Genomic DNA, 14,803 nt, shown 5'->3' with positions numbered 1-14,803 from the left:
CACTCATCAATTGTCTCATTTGTATGAGCTCCTTTATTAACCTACTTTAAAAAAAAGATGGTTCTCAATTCGACTGTATTTTTTGTATGTATGACGCGATAACTCGTGATAATTTGGTAATCGATTTTGATGACTATTTTTTTGTTGGAAAGAGGGTGCCTCAGTATTGGTTCCATTCATATTTGAAGAAAATATACTAGCTACGAGTATAAGGGTTGCAAACTAGGGGATGAGGGAATCCGGTTTCGCACACTTTCCGGTAACCGATGTCAATAAAACTTGGCAAATAGATGTAATTTCACGAACTTTTGAGGTCGGTCTTTTTTAAAGTTACAATTATTCTTCTCAGTACTTACGCCAGTCTTTTAAAGAGCATTCTCAACAACTTTTCTTGTTTGAAATTTTCTAATTAATCAGATTTTACAATTGTATAAAAATAAAAATATTTAAATAGATCACTCTGTACGGTGATAACTCTGTGCAAAACGCAGCACGGGGTTGAGGGTCGTCAGGTACGAGCTTGCACATTTGAACTTACTACCAAATACAGCCATAAAAAGTGCCAGTCAGTAGAACAAAAAGCGAAAAGTTTATTATTGATAACTTATTATATTTTGTAAAAAGTCATAGAACAAAAGTTGTTGTTTATGATGTTAGTGATATAAGTTCTGGCGAGGTTATTAGTATTTTTCAAATAGCCCAGTGTACCTCTTACCTACATTTTGTTTAGCTCTATATACTTCTTTCACCTCTCTACTTTCATTGACTTGCTGGCATCCGTGGTCGAGTAGCTTGCACACTGGTTTTCCCGGTCTTGATTGGTCCCGGGTTCGTACCCAGCCGGGGTAGTATTGAAACTAACCTTTCTATATAGTCTCCGGTCTGGGAGTTTGTGGTAGCGTCCGATTTCCTTAACACAAGTGTTTTAGCTACTACGTGTGTGATATTGTCTTAACATACATTTTTCTATTTTTTTGCTACGTCCTCTGTTTATAACCGCACGTTACGTAATTTTTCTGACGGACTTGTGTCTACCACCTATTTTCATTAAAGAAAAGAACAAAACCATTGATTTTCAATCCTGTGAACTATATGCCTTGCCTATTGTCACTTCAACTTGTTGATTTTGTTAACGCTATTGTCAAAATCAATAAAACACAATGACTACGTAGCACGTAATTATATGCCATTTGTTAGGCGACAAATATCATAAAATTGTTTTTGATACCATAGACAATATTATTGCGTATAATAATTTTATTGAATATCATTATGTTTTACCAGTTGTTATAATTATTAATACAAAGATCGAACATAAAGAAAAATTCCTTCAATCTGATAGGACTGGAAACCTGGAAATCTACTCACGACATCCAATTACTATCAAATAAGTAATACTTGTGTGATGGGCATCAACATTCATGGCGAGTACATCACTCATCTTCGGTTCGCCGATGATATAGTAGTTATGGCTAAGACCATGGAGGGCCTCAGTAGAGCCTCCGAAAGAGTCGGTCCTAAAATGAACATGGACAAGACGAAGATCATGTCGAATAACCATGTACGGCTAACCCCGTGAGGATCGAAAACTCTACACTCGAAGTTGTTGACGATTATGTATACGTAGGACAAATTATTCAGTTAGATAGGTCCAACTTCGAGAAAGAGGTCAATCGTCGAATCGCATTCGGCTGGGCATCGTTCGGGAAATTACGCCATATTTTCTTGTCCAAAATACCACAGTGACTTAAGACAAAAGTTTTCGACCAGTGTGTGTTGCCAGTGAGACGTGGTCGCTGCCTATGGGCCTCATAAGAAGGCTCAGGTCACACAAAGGACAATGGAAAGGGCTATGCTCGGAGTTTCGTTGCGAGATTGAATCAGTAATGAGGGTTTCCACAAGGAAACCAGAGTAACCGACGTAGCCCTAAGAATTGCAAAAGTTATGTGGCAATGGGCAGGGCACATTGCTCGCAGAACAGATGGCCGATGGGGCCAAAGAGTAGTGACCGTGTACCGGAAGACGCGGCGTGGGCAGACCACACACAAGGTGGACTGATGATCTAGAGAAGGCTGCGGGATGCAAGCGGCCCAGGACAGGTCGTTGTGGCATTCTCTTCATTTCTTTATGTTCAGCAGTGGACGTCTTTTCGCTGAAGTAGTGATGATGATGATGTAATACTCGACCATATTAAAAGAGGCATGATGCGAATGAAGCTTCATACTTCACATTGTCGTTTGATTTTTGGTCGAGTATTACATATTTGACTGTAATTATTTCTGACGGAGAACGGAGAACGGGAGTGGACCCCCTGCGTCTATTATGCCAGACTAGGGCCACCGCTCTTCCAACTAAGGTTCAGATCGAGTCAGCAGCATTACAAATTTTTCTATGTGATTGTTAGAGCTCGTTCTTACGGTTTCTATCGCCGTAAAGCGTTTCGTACATTTTTGCTAAAATTTTTTTGTGTGATTCCCAAAACTTTATTACTGAGGGTGCAAAATGTCCATATAGCGTGGCGCAGTGCCTTCGGCAGTCTTGTTTCAATTACCTTCGTGTTTACTACATCATAGGAAACACTATAACTTTAATAGCTCATCTCCCGAAATTGAATGCGTGGTCATGTTTCTGCCATAAAATGGCGGAACAATGTGTATAGTACCCTTGTTTGAAAGCAATTATGGGATGATTGGGGTTTTGTTATGTATTTATAGTAGCAGTAGAGCTCCTTGTGAAAGAGTTCGTTCAGGGAAGTACTGCCATCTTACCTTTTTCTGACGACAATCGGTCCCGTTTTTGAAGGATAAGGGGGCTGGTGAAATTACAGGCACATGGGACTTGTCAACTTATGTCTCAGGATGACGAGCGCAGAGGCCCCTAAGATCTTTGTGTTTTAAACATTCTACACTGCTGTCTACTTCTCTAAAGACGTTTAATTAACTGAGTTAGTGAGATAGCCTTATGTATTTTTTAATTATTTAAGCATTATATAATGGTCGATTGGACTGCCCGGATTCGGTACGTCAAATATGCCTACGAGACACACTTCTTTGTTCCTTGTACCGTTTCATTCCACAAATTATGGCAAGAATGCGATGTCCACAAGATTAGTCAGAAAGTATAATATTAATTTTATTGAAATAGATCCGATTGTAGACAATAAACATTCATTCCAATCCAAAATTAAGCTCTAAATATATACGAAATACATAGCTAATTGTTACATTTCATATAATATTATTAGGAAAATCTTTATGTTCTACTTAACATGTACGAATGCGTATATATGTGTATGTATGTATATCTAATATGTACTATTATATCATCTAGTTTATTCATTATGTAATAAGTAGTATAGTTATATTGGCTTTATTCTGTTTTATATAATTTCAATGGAACCTAATAAAAATAAGCTGTTGTAGTCCCAAATAAAATAATTAAATAATATATTAGTTTTTCTACCAAGACGAAGATCCAATTACTGAAAACAATACTAAAGTGATCAATTGGTTTGGTGATGTAGTTGTCTATCATAAGCGGGACTTACATAATAACTCCAATGTTAAAGCAGAAATAAAGACGCAATAAAATACAATCGGTCAAAAAAAAAGATCCCATTTGCTCCTATCGCCTATTCATTATATAAAAACGCCATCAAATCTGTCATCATCACTTGCTTCGTCCTCGTCATAAAAGTCCCGAAGCGAAAGAAACCACTTCTCGACAAACGAGCTTGGGGGAGAGTTTGATCGATAGCTTGCCCCAATGTGCGTGATTCCTTCCCTCATTGTACAGTTACGAAACTTGCGTTCGTAAACGAACCGTTAAGTTGTCGTAATGATTCTTTTTTAACTTGAATAATCATACCTAACGTGAACATAATAGAGTAAAAGAACTACAATAATCTTGTTAAAATTGGTTTTTATAGGCTTGTCGTAATATTTGTGGCATAGGAGCTTCTTTACAAAATCTCATTTCAATAAGGCTTTTGTGAGACTGTACTTACTTAGGGTATCAAAACTCTTATCCACACGGAATCGTCGCGTTAAGACGGTTAGATACGGGCAACTTTACGTCCATGTAATAAGAGTCAAAAAGATGTTACCTAAGTCGCGGAGTGGCGACATACTTAGCAAAAGTGTTAATAAAGATATTATTATTAAAAAAAAAAAAAAAAAAAAAAACTGGTAAGATTATGTTCCAATGCTTGCCTGTGTCTTCCAAAAAAAGAGGAGTTAAATTGAGAGGTCTATTGTTCGAATCCCTATGGCGGCATGTGCTATGACTTTAATTTATAAGTTACGTAAATTTGTGAATATTAGTAGCGATCTTTTTCAGCTTTTAGTCACCCACTGCTGGGTGTAGGCCTCCTCATTTGCATGTCGTGGGATTTTTGCATCCAGGTTTTTCTTGTTACTATGATTTATCATCGTCCGTGGTTCAGCTCCTCGGTCTCCACTCCAGCACTCTTCTGCTCTGCCAGTCAACGATTCTGCGGTTTACGTGACCCGCTCTTCCCCTTTGTACAATGATACGCCCCAAGTCAGATAGCATAGTGCGACTCCTGTTTGTGTTTTTTTCATTTTATCGCTCATAGTTCCATCTTTCTTTGGGTTACCTGCAGGTTTTGGATATACTGAAAAATATCGTAATGCAACATGCCAAAGGTTCACAATCCTGGGGCGTAGAGGAGAACCAATTCTATTTGACATTGCCATTGAACCGATGACGTCAACTCTTGATCTCATCTCTACACCTCGCTCCCCAAACAATCTTAGCTTACAAAGACATCACTACAATACTTCATAAAACTCACAAGTTTAGCGGCGAGCCCTCCGGCAAAAATAAAAAGACCCTTTATGTATTCTCAGTGATTGAAAAGTTCCCCCTAAAATGTGATGCAACGACGTGAAACGCCCTACACTAACTTGTTTGTATCTTGCTTTAATATAAAACAGAAATGCTTGGATTGAGGTTTGAATTTTTATTGGATTCGTTGGTAAATCCAATAAAGTAATTAAAATTGCTTGTTGTTAGTTGTTATTTGCTTTATACGCCACAGCAAATTTCGTTACGATCAGATTTGGGCAGTGAGTAAAAATCCAATCTACCCGCCCCGGTTTTAGTCGGGTTTTTACCCAAAAACCGTGGGCGGATACTAAAAATATAACTCCATATTTATGGCAAATTTCAACATGAAAACACTTTTTTTAGACGAAAAAGAGACACACCACATTACGGTTTTTTTGGAGATCGATTCAAGTACATACGATCTAATAATTTTTTGTATTGATTTCAAGCGGAATGATTCAATATAAAGGCTGATTCGATACAAGGGGATCTACTCCCGTTCTTTGGCCGACATTTGGCCGTCTGAAACAATTACTGTCAAATAAGTAATACTTGACGAGAGTAGACCCCCAGGTTGCCTTTGTGATCTGATTCCCTTTGCCGTAGGCAGAGACTATCGATCGCTACTTGGATGATCCAGGCAAACTTATCTTGGTTCACTTACGTTCATACAAGCTCTCTTATTCTTCTCACTACGCACTTCAGTCGTTCAAGAACATTCTCGATTCGATTTACAATCGTCATTTGTGATCTTTCCCTTCCTACTAATGCCTTCCACGTCCAAAACACCTCAACATAACTGTTTCTCTATTTGTCACTTCATCTGTCTTCCAAACCACATCGTTTACGTGTCATAGTATTCTTCACTCACACTATTCTTATAATCGAGCAAATAAATGTAATGGCTTCCAGATATATACGTAACGCGTAAATACATTTTGAAAAGGTAATCGATAAAACATTGAACAAATTAAATTCAATCTTAATGACGTAGGCGTAAAATAGACTTTTAAATGTTTTAACAAATATTGGGGTGCTACGTCACGCGACAGTAAACAAGCGTTCGGGTTCTTTTTAAAATGCTTTATAATCAAATATTGGTGCTGTAAAAGTGTTATCTATAAAGCTTATAACTCTATAAGGTCTCTTTTATGAGATGCTGCATGAAGACGATTTGGGTCTGGTCAAAGTTATGGTTACCAACCCATATTACAAGTTGAACGTAAAAGTTAAACTACTCGAGGACATATTTACAGGACGGTTAAAAAAAGGTTGTATTATGGTAACATTGTTCATTTGAACTATGAGCTAATGGCCACAAATAACAGAACGTTTAATTTGAAAGATGACTTGAATCGTCTTTCGATTTCGATCGGACGTTCTGGTATATGTGGCCAGTAGTTCATACGAATGTTATCATAATTTTACCTTTTTTTAGCGTTCCTCTAAATATGCCCATGATTAAGTATAGTTATGAATTGTTTTTCTATTCCTGTACTTTAATCTGTCAATTATAATTTTATAAACCGTAACACAAAGGCGCTCTTTTTAGTTCTGAACCAAAATTATATTCGCTACTGAGCTTAAAAAAAATACAAAAAAGGAACGTCGTATTTTTGCTAATTAAAAGATCTTACACGCGTCACTGTGTTCCTGAACAGACTAACAACACTATATTTGTGAAATTATTAGAATGCTGATTGTTTTTTTGAATAATTGAAGGGCAGGACACGTAGCTAGGCGGGACGATGGCCGATGGACCAAGGCGGTCACTGAGTGGTACCCGATAGTTTAATTTACTCAAAAGTATTGTATGCTTTTATTACATATTTACGTCTTAAAATCTCGTACCTGTCTCGTCTTTTAGGGGTTGGACTTTAATTATAAAAAAATTACGCCAATTTATCATTCTCTATAGCACGAATGGACCTAATTTATAATTGGCTGGAAACAATTTTCTTTACTTCATTACGTTCGAGTACTGCTGTAATAGAGAAGCAGATTTTTTTTAACGTAAAATAGATCAACATTTGGTCGTTGGTGTAGTAAATACCTATTTATTCTAGCCTTGAATAGATTTTAAATTGTTCTTTTCCCGAAAAGAACAATGCCACAGATGCCATTTATTACAGACAGAATAAACCAATTATAACTCAATATGGTAGTGTAATATAATAGTGCTGTGTGTACTTTATTATTATTATTAAGTGCTACTTTAGTTTTGGCTAGAATATCGCAAACACTGGAACTGCCGTCTTTAAATTGAGCATCTAAATTTTGGTAAATTCTCTTAAATTTCAATAATTACGTGTTCGCCATGAAGATCGTCATCATTATTTATTAGTAGCAGTAGAGCTCCTTCCGTTAGATTTCGTCCAGGGTAGTACTGCCACCTTACCTATTTCTCCCGCTAAACAGTAATGTCAGAGCAGAGAAGTTACAGGCGCATGGGACTTGTCAACTTATGTCTCAGGGCGACGGGCGCAGTGGCAGTGCCCCTCAGAATTTTGCGACTTAAAGCTCGGAGTGGCACTGCAACTGTTATGGACAGGCGTGTAGCTTACCATCAGGCGCAGGACTAGTTCGTCCCGTCTCTTGTAATTTAAAAAAAAAAATAATTTACGTTCCACTGCCATGCTAGAGTGTCCTTTAAGGAAGAGGATTTACATTACATAGTGCCGCACTCTAGCCCAATTCTGTTGTGAATTTTTTCGGCATCCTGTTTAATTTTTTGCCTTGTCAAACATTCGTAATTTAGAAATTGGAGTCATAAGTACATGCCGCCACAGGAATCCGAACATTCGACCTCTTAATTCCGAAGCTACCTTTTTTCCACTGAGCTACCACCGTACTACTTTATACCCAAACACAACTGAAGAAACTCCGTTAAGTTGTTGAAATCTCGCCAGTAAAACGAAGATTTTTTTCTGTCCATGAATAATTCACATACGATGACGGTCCTGCAGGGACCCCTGCCGAATCCTGTCTTGTTTAATATTCATGCTGTACGCATGATTCAGTCCCGAAACCGGTCTGAGATGCAAAGTTCATTTTGAATTCAAAACTGCTAACATTGCTATTAGGTTCGTAAGTATTGTCCGAATTCCGTGTGCGTACGCGTTATGAGATCTATAAAAGACGAAAGAAATGAAAAAGACGATATATGAGAATTCAATAAGAAACAAAATCGAATGTCAACAATTATAAAAGAGACAGAATAATTTCAAATCACTCTTACAGACATGCGGGATAGTGTAGTGAGAGAGTGGAGTGGTGTGAATGAAGATGTAGTGTGACTTTAACTCTATTCTGTTTATGATAAGTATGATCTAAAGTCCTTAAATATTAAGCTGGACCTTGACTGTGGCAAAATATTTACTTTACTTTGTACCAACTCGATGTGTACGTTAGTATAGTGAGCATTATATTATGTTAAAAAACTCGTGACCCATTCTCAGTGACCGGCCTACAGCTGTTGCAGGAAATCGATTGACCGTGCCCCGGAGAGGTCACAGGTCACGTACAGCTTGAGGGGTGCATTGCACTATTTTTTTCTATAGGCAATTGATTGATGTATTTTCTTTGTGCTAAGGTTACGCTTGTAAACTTTATGTTCGGGCGTGATTTTGGCATAAAAACCATGTAATTTTTTTGCATCACAATGTTTATCATAAGCGTAGCAAATGGAGATTGGTATCTACTTACCTCAGGGGAAGAAGAGTTTGATCATAGTTTAAGTGCTCATGTGATCAAACTTACAGTGACTTAGAAGTAAAGATAGCTGATTTAGGAAATGCCTGCTGGGGCAAAATCATCTTACTGATGATAAACAAACAAGGCGGTACCGTTCACTTTAGATATTACTGAATGCTGGTTGTGGGTCATCTGCTGATGTATGGAGTGCCGCATGTGCGGCTTTTGAATTAGCTACTGGAGATCATTTGTTTGAACCTCACTCTGGTGATGGCTACAGTCGAGATCTTGCTCACATTATAGAGCTACTGGGAGATATTCCCAAGAGAATTGCGGCTCCCGGAAAATATTCTAAAGTATTTTTTAACAAGAAGGGAGAAACATAGCTAGGTATAGGCCATACCTAGGAGCCTAGTTTCTGTATTTACGGAAAAATATGAGAGTCAAAGGGATGCGGAAGAATTTGCCGACTTCTTGAAACCCGTGTTGGATCCTAATAGACTTGCCACTGCATGTGAGTGCCTTTACCACCCTTGGTTAAAATCGTCAAAGCTTGAACAAAAAGATCCTAAGAAATAATTCGCTCTGCCTTTAAAGAATGAATTGTTGATTACAGTTTGTTTAAATATTGGGTAATATAGTTTCACTGTTGCCGACCAAATATTACGCATACCAACCTCATCATTGTCAATCCAATATACGTCCCACAGCTATGTCACAAGTATACACAGGTCTCCTGTAAGAGATTGCGGCCATTCTTCGCCAAGTTTCCCCAGCAAGGGCTGTCAACCTTCTTGAATAGAATGATGTTTTCACAAATATAAAAAAAACTTTTCTAGCTAGGGCTGGTTGCTGTAAACTTACCCAACTGGATGATGAAATACTTTTATAGATATCTCAAAGATGGCGCTAAATCTAAAAAGTCGTTGAAAACCAAATACAAAGATCCGACTACAAGTATCGAAGGATTGAAAGAATTTTTGTAAGTGTTCGATATTTGCATTAATAATTATAACAAATAGTAGAGTAATTACACAAAAAATAATTAAATATCAATTCAATAAAAATGTAACAAACCTTTAAATTGAGACCTCTCCCTGGGAGCCTAATAAACAAATTCAGCTAACAAGTAATAAACCTTTCATCACTTAATGGTGCAATAAAAAGTCTTCCTGTCGACCGTATAGCGCCAGCTGTGTTAAAACAATCGATGAATGAACCGTTGGCCGGTTGTAAAAAGCAGGGCAGCCGCAGTCGGGTACACTGCATGAGCTTGCCAGTTAACAGGTCAATTAAGAGCTTTGATCTCGCCTCGCCCATTGACGAGCTAATGCGATTTAATAGGTCAGTGTGGCACACTTTAAGGAGGCGTGCTTATGTGATGTCGCCGCCATTAATCGCTCGCTGCTGGGTACGAGTCTCCCACAAGAAAATAGTTATTTATACTACAAAGGATTCGGTAATTTACTAAATGTAAACAAACCTTAATGGAGTATTTTATGAGGCATTTTTGGTTAGTTATTGTAAAATTATAATAACGCCATCCATTTCGGTAAACGCTGAGCGTTCTTTGCCTAAATCAGAAAAAGGCTAATAAGATTCAATGTCCTTTAAAATTAGCTTTTGCCTTTAGCCATAAAAATGCCCCCGACTAAATGGTAGAAAAGTTATAAATTATTTGTAAATATTTTTAGTTCAAATGGCGTTACAGAGTTACATACATTTATGTCAGTATTGACTTCATTTCAGGCAGTATTGGTGCGTGTCCTTTTCAGCGATATTTAAAAGTTCCCCAAACTAAAAATTTTTTTTCCTAAAGTTCTCCTACCTGGACTTTATATGATAATATTTTCAGGTAATAATAGACAACATTTCGAACTATCTAGTTAAAATTGTACGAAATTATAATATTTAATTAAAGATGTTTAATAACACGTATCACAATTCCTACGATAAGCAACCTAAAATCCAGCCTTTAAAAATATGACAGCTAATAACATGCGACAATATTATAGAGTACAGCATTAATAGGACGTATAAAACTCATTACCTTCTAAATATTGTATTTGACCGGTAGTCAAGTGACAGCTGAAGTTTGTTTACTTTTAGTGAATTACCTAAATCTGTAACCTAGCCCTGGCGAAATCAAAAAGAAGGCGGTCCACAAGATTTTTACAGTAGAGGTAGAAACAAAGAAAACTTAAGTGTTAGCAAAAACTATTGTTTAATCTATTATTTACTTTAAAATACTTATCACTACTTACAATAATTACTAAATTTGGAAAATTAGTTCTTGATTTCGTTAGAATGGGGAATTTAAAAAATAAAAATGACAACACTGGGCGTGACGACGAGAGCCATTGGACGGGCTAGTATTATAAAATCAATTAAAGGAATATGTTAATTAAGAGCCTGCTGTGATTAGTCATTGATTCTTTCCTATACCGAATCTATTGGATAAGTCAACATAAGGAAAGGAGAAGGAAAGGCTGTAACAAGAAATAATGGTATAAAAATACAGGTCCAATGCTATAAAACACTCCTTAACTTAAATTACATACGGATATTCTTATGGATGAATATAAAGTAGACACTTTCCTCAAAAGGGCCTGTATTCGTATATATGTTGCTGCTTTGTAAGCAGTTAGGTTTACATGATTGAGGCGCACGTCTTTTCTCTTGGAGAATTTTGATGGGTGTGACAACGGAAGGAACCTAAGTAAGAATTAGAGAAAGATTCAAAATTTAAAAAGTAAGTGGCCAGGAACCAGAGATGTTCGTAGAAGTTTAGTAGCAGTAGAGCTCCTTGTGAAACAGTTCGTCCAGGGTAGTACTGCCACCTACCTATTTATGCCGCCAAGCAGTAATGCGAGTTTCGGATTTGAAGGTTAAGGGTGCTGGTAAAATCACAAACACATGAGACTTTTCAGCTTATGTCTCAGGGTTACGGGCGCAGTGGCAGAGCCCTTTGAGTGGCACTGCAACACGGCATGACGCTTACCATCAGGCGCACGACTTGTTGGGTTGGTCCCGCCACTGAGTATCATGAAAGAGGTCGCGTTGTCACAAACCTTTATACTATAAGGCTTTCACACTTTTACCAAGTGTTGTGCACCTTCTTCGACGTGCAGGTTTTTAGCGTGATGTTGTATTTCACCTTTAGCGAGATGTAATAAAGATTCACAAATATACGTATATAGAAATTATAGTCAACAGTCCGTATGTCTTCCAGACGAATACACATACCGTCCTAGTATTTTAGTAGCAGAGAGTCCAGTGAAGTACTGCCACCTTACCTATTTCTGCCGCCAAGCAATAATATCACCATAACTGTGTTCCGGTATTGAAAGGTGCTGGTGAAATTACAGGCACCTGTGACTTATCAACTTACGCCTCAGTGTGTCGGGCGCAGTGACAGTGTCCCTCGGGTTTTTGCGATTTAAGGCTCTGAGTGGGGCTGTTAAAGACAGGTGTGTAGCTTACCATCAGGCGCACAGCTACTTGTTCATCCCGGCACTTGATATTATAAAAAAAAATAGTGCAGAGAAACCACTTCATTTTCGCTATCTCTCGCTTATGCCTACTAATAAACCTATCCGTAGCTTTTAAACATGAATGTAATAATTAATATTAATTAAATGCTTAATTGCGCTTCACTTACCTATCCCTTAATATAAGATCGTTTATATTAAGTTAAAGTAATGATGTACTTAATGAAAGCTGCTTTTAACTACTTCAATTTAATTTGTTAGATACATTTTAAACCTGTCAAGGGTTTCAGTGTTTAAATTCACCACAGGGATTCGTACCGACCAACCTTCCAATTGAGAAGTAACTGTTCTCCTACTACGCTACTGCCGCTTTGACTCGTTAACTAAGTCGGAAGATTGAAGTTATACGTGTATAATATATTTGAAAAAATATAGAAAAAAATGAAAAGAAAAAAATATGGTATGGAAACAGTAATTTCGCCTTTATGAACAGTTTTCCTGATATTAATGAATTCATCGAAGTTTAATGGTTTTATTTTGATTTATATTATACATTTAAAATTAATTAAAAATACTTTGTTTAATTAAAATGGTGACTGTATACGTTTAGCTTGTAAGCCGACGATGTGATGTGGAGGTTCGATGTATGAGAGATACACTGTACCAATATTATGTCACCACGGTCCTGTGCTAACCGCCGATTATCACTTATTTGACAGTAATTGTTTTGGACGGAATGTCGAACGAGAACGAAAATAGATCCACAGATTGAAGTCCAACCTTTCCCCTATCACCTTGAGAACTCGAGCTTTCCCACTCCCCTCAGAGAGGATACCACCTGCAACATTTCACCCGATCGTACCTTTTTAGCTCGGATTGTTCGCACGGTGAGATTCAAACAAAAGTCCACCACACACCTTGGCCTGTTTGCCCTAAACTGCATGCTTGAGGACTAAATTACGGCGACTAGCGGGCGGGTCAGCGTGGCCAAGTTCTGGGTCATAATAATAATGATATCAATACGATAAAAGAAATAAGACCACCCATCCATGAAAAGCAAAGTAAACAGCAGCTCCAAACGTTTCCAAAACGACGATAAATAGTAAATTTCTATTTGCAACAAGCGTCTATGATAAAGTGGCAGTGAACCCGGCAGAATTGATTTCTTTCAGATTGGCTTGTTGCCAACGTACCCCTACCAGGTATTCTCGAACGTAGTAAGGTAAAATGATAGCGAGTTTTTATAGAAAATATAGATTTGGAAATTAGATTTAAATATCATCACTGTACGTAAAATACTTATATTCTATATAGCCTTTTTTTAATATTTTCTGTTATATTTACAAAATAAATTGTTTGTTGTTGACTGTAGTAACAAAGTCATAAATTAATTTAAGGAGCAAAGTTTGCGCTTCTGTGATAACATTCCTGTCGATATTAAAAATTGCTAAATTGAAACTATAATAAAAGTGAACTGTATAAGACAGCTTATAATATACTTGTAGTTTCTGCGTAATTATATGACAAAAATCCATTTGAGATCATAAGTTCGATTTTATGAATGATTAAAAATTATATGTACCAAATATTATTGTGTCACGAATGAGTCGCAGTTTAACCAATAGGACGACTTAACGATGGCGAGGAGAGCATTGAGCTTGATTTCTTTGACTCATAGTGAGGCTCGCAACTGCGGTTGTTTAATGGTTTACGTATTAAGTTATGTTTGTAGCGATAGGTTAGTTAAATTGTGCGTTCTTATATATTGTGTTTCTATTTGTGAGGACCTGTAATTGTCTCTCAGTTGTTACTATTATTATATGAATTAGTTTTAAGCTGTTGGTCTTCCTTTAAGATAAATAAATAAATAAAAATATAAGTGAAAAGCCCTAAGAAAAAGGAAGTTTTTGACCTTTGACTGTAAATTGGGAAAGTGTTATTTTGTTGATTTTTCAATGGTACGTTTTACTTAAGTCACACTCGTGGCATCATAAATGGCTTAGTGACGCATTAATTAGTGGGCTCCACATGAAAATAAATATATTCTCATGTTGGAGCAAGTCCAAAAGAAGTTTTTAAAATATTTATATAAAAAAATATTTTACTACTACCCATTCCTGTACCCAACACGCTTTCTACAGGGTCACTTGGGCTATGAGTCCTTGGAATTGCGTAGGAATGTCGCATCACTTAGACTCATTATAAATGTATTAAGAAATAATATCGACAGTGTGAGCCTAGTGGAAAAGATCCTTAGGTTCAGGGTCCCTGATGATTACTGCAACAGGCGACGTGGTGTGCCCCTCCTGGCAATCGAGCCCTCTCGCACTGAACTGCACCGACACTCGCCTATTCCACGTACGACTGCACTCCTCAACTCCATGCTCGCAGCATCGCCGCAGTGTGATGTGTTTGTGACTGGGATAGAGAGACTGATGACGGAATGGAAGAGAGTTTTGGAGAGATGTATGAATGAATTAGTAAGTAGATAATTTTAAGTTTATTTTATTGTTCTATTTCTTGTTGTTTTGTGTATTTGTTTTTTTCTTTTTAAATTGTTATTAACTAAATTGTCGTAACGCCATGGTGCAAACTGTTATGTTACACATTTTGTCTATTAATAAATAAATAAATAAATTAATTAATTAAACTCAACAAAGAGGTTGAAATATAAACATGATTAGACTACAAATTATGTCGCTTACCATCAAGCCCACGACTTGTTCGTCCCGTCATCGTCACTTGGTTTGATAAAAAATGAATTAAA

The 14,803-nt window shown here is 37.1% G+C and overlaps 1 protein-coding gene and 1 pseudogene across 3 annotated transcripts in view; both read left to right on the top strand.

Annotated features, from left to right (window-relative positions):
• LOC113227789 (protein 4.1 homolog) overlaps positions 1 to 14,803 on the top strand; it is a 141,531-nt gene that overhangs the window by 50,779 nt on the left and 75,949 nt on the right. The window lies entirely within an intron of this gene.
• Positions 1,406 to 9,124, top strand: LOC113227740 (annotated as a pseudogene).

Source organism: Hyposmocoma kahamanoa, unplaced genomic scaffold (assembly GCF_003589595.1).
Source record: "Hyposmocoma kahamanoa isolate Upper Pololo Valley unplaced genomic scaffold, ASM358959v1 215, whole genome shotgun sequence".
NCBI lineage: Eukaryota > Metazoa > Arthropoda > Insecta > Lepidoptera > Cosmopterigidae > Hyposmocoma > Hyposmocoma kahamanoa.
The sequence above is the reverse complement of the archived record's forward strand: the minus strand, read 5'-3'. Positions and strand labels throughout refer to the sequence as shown.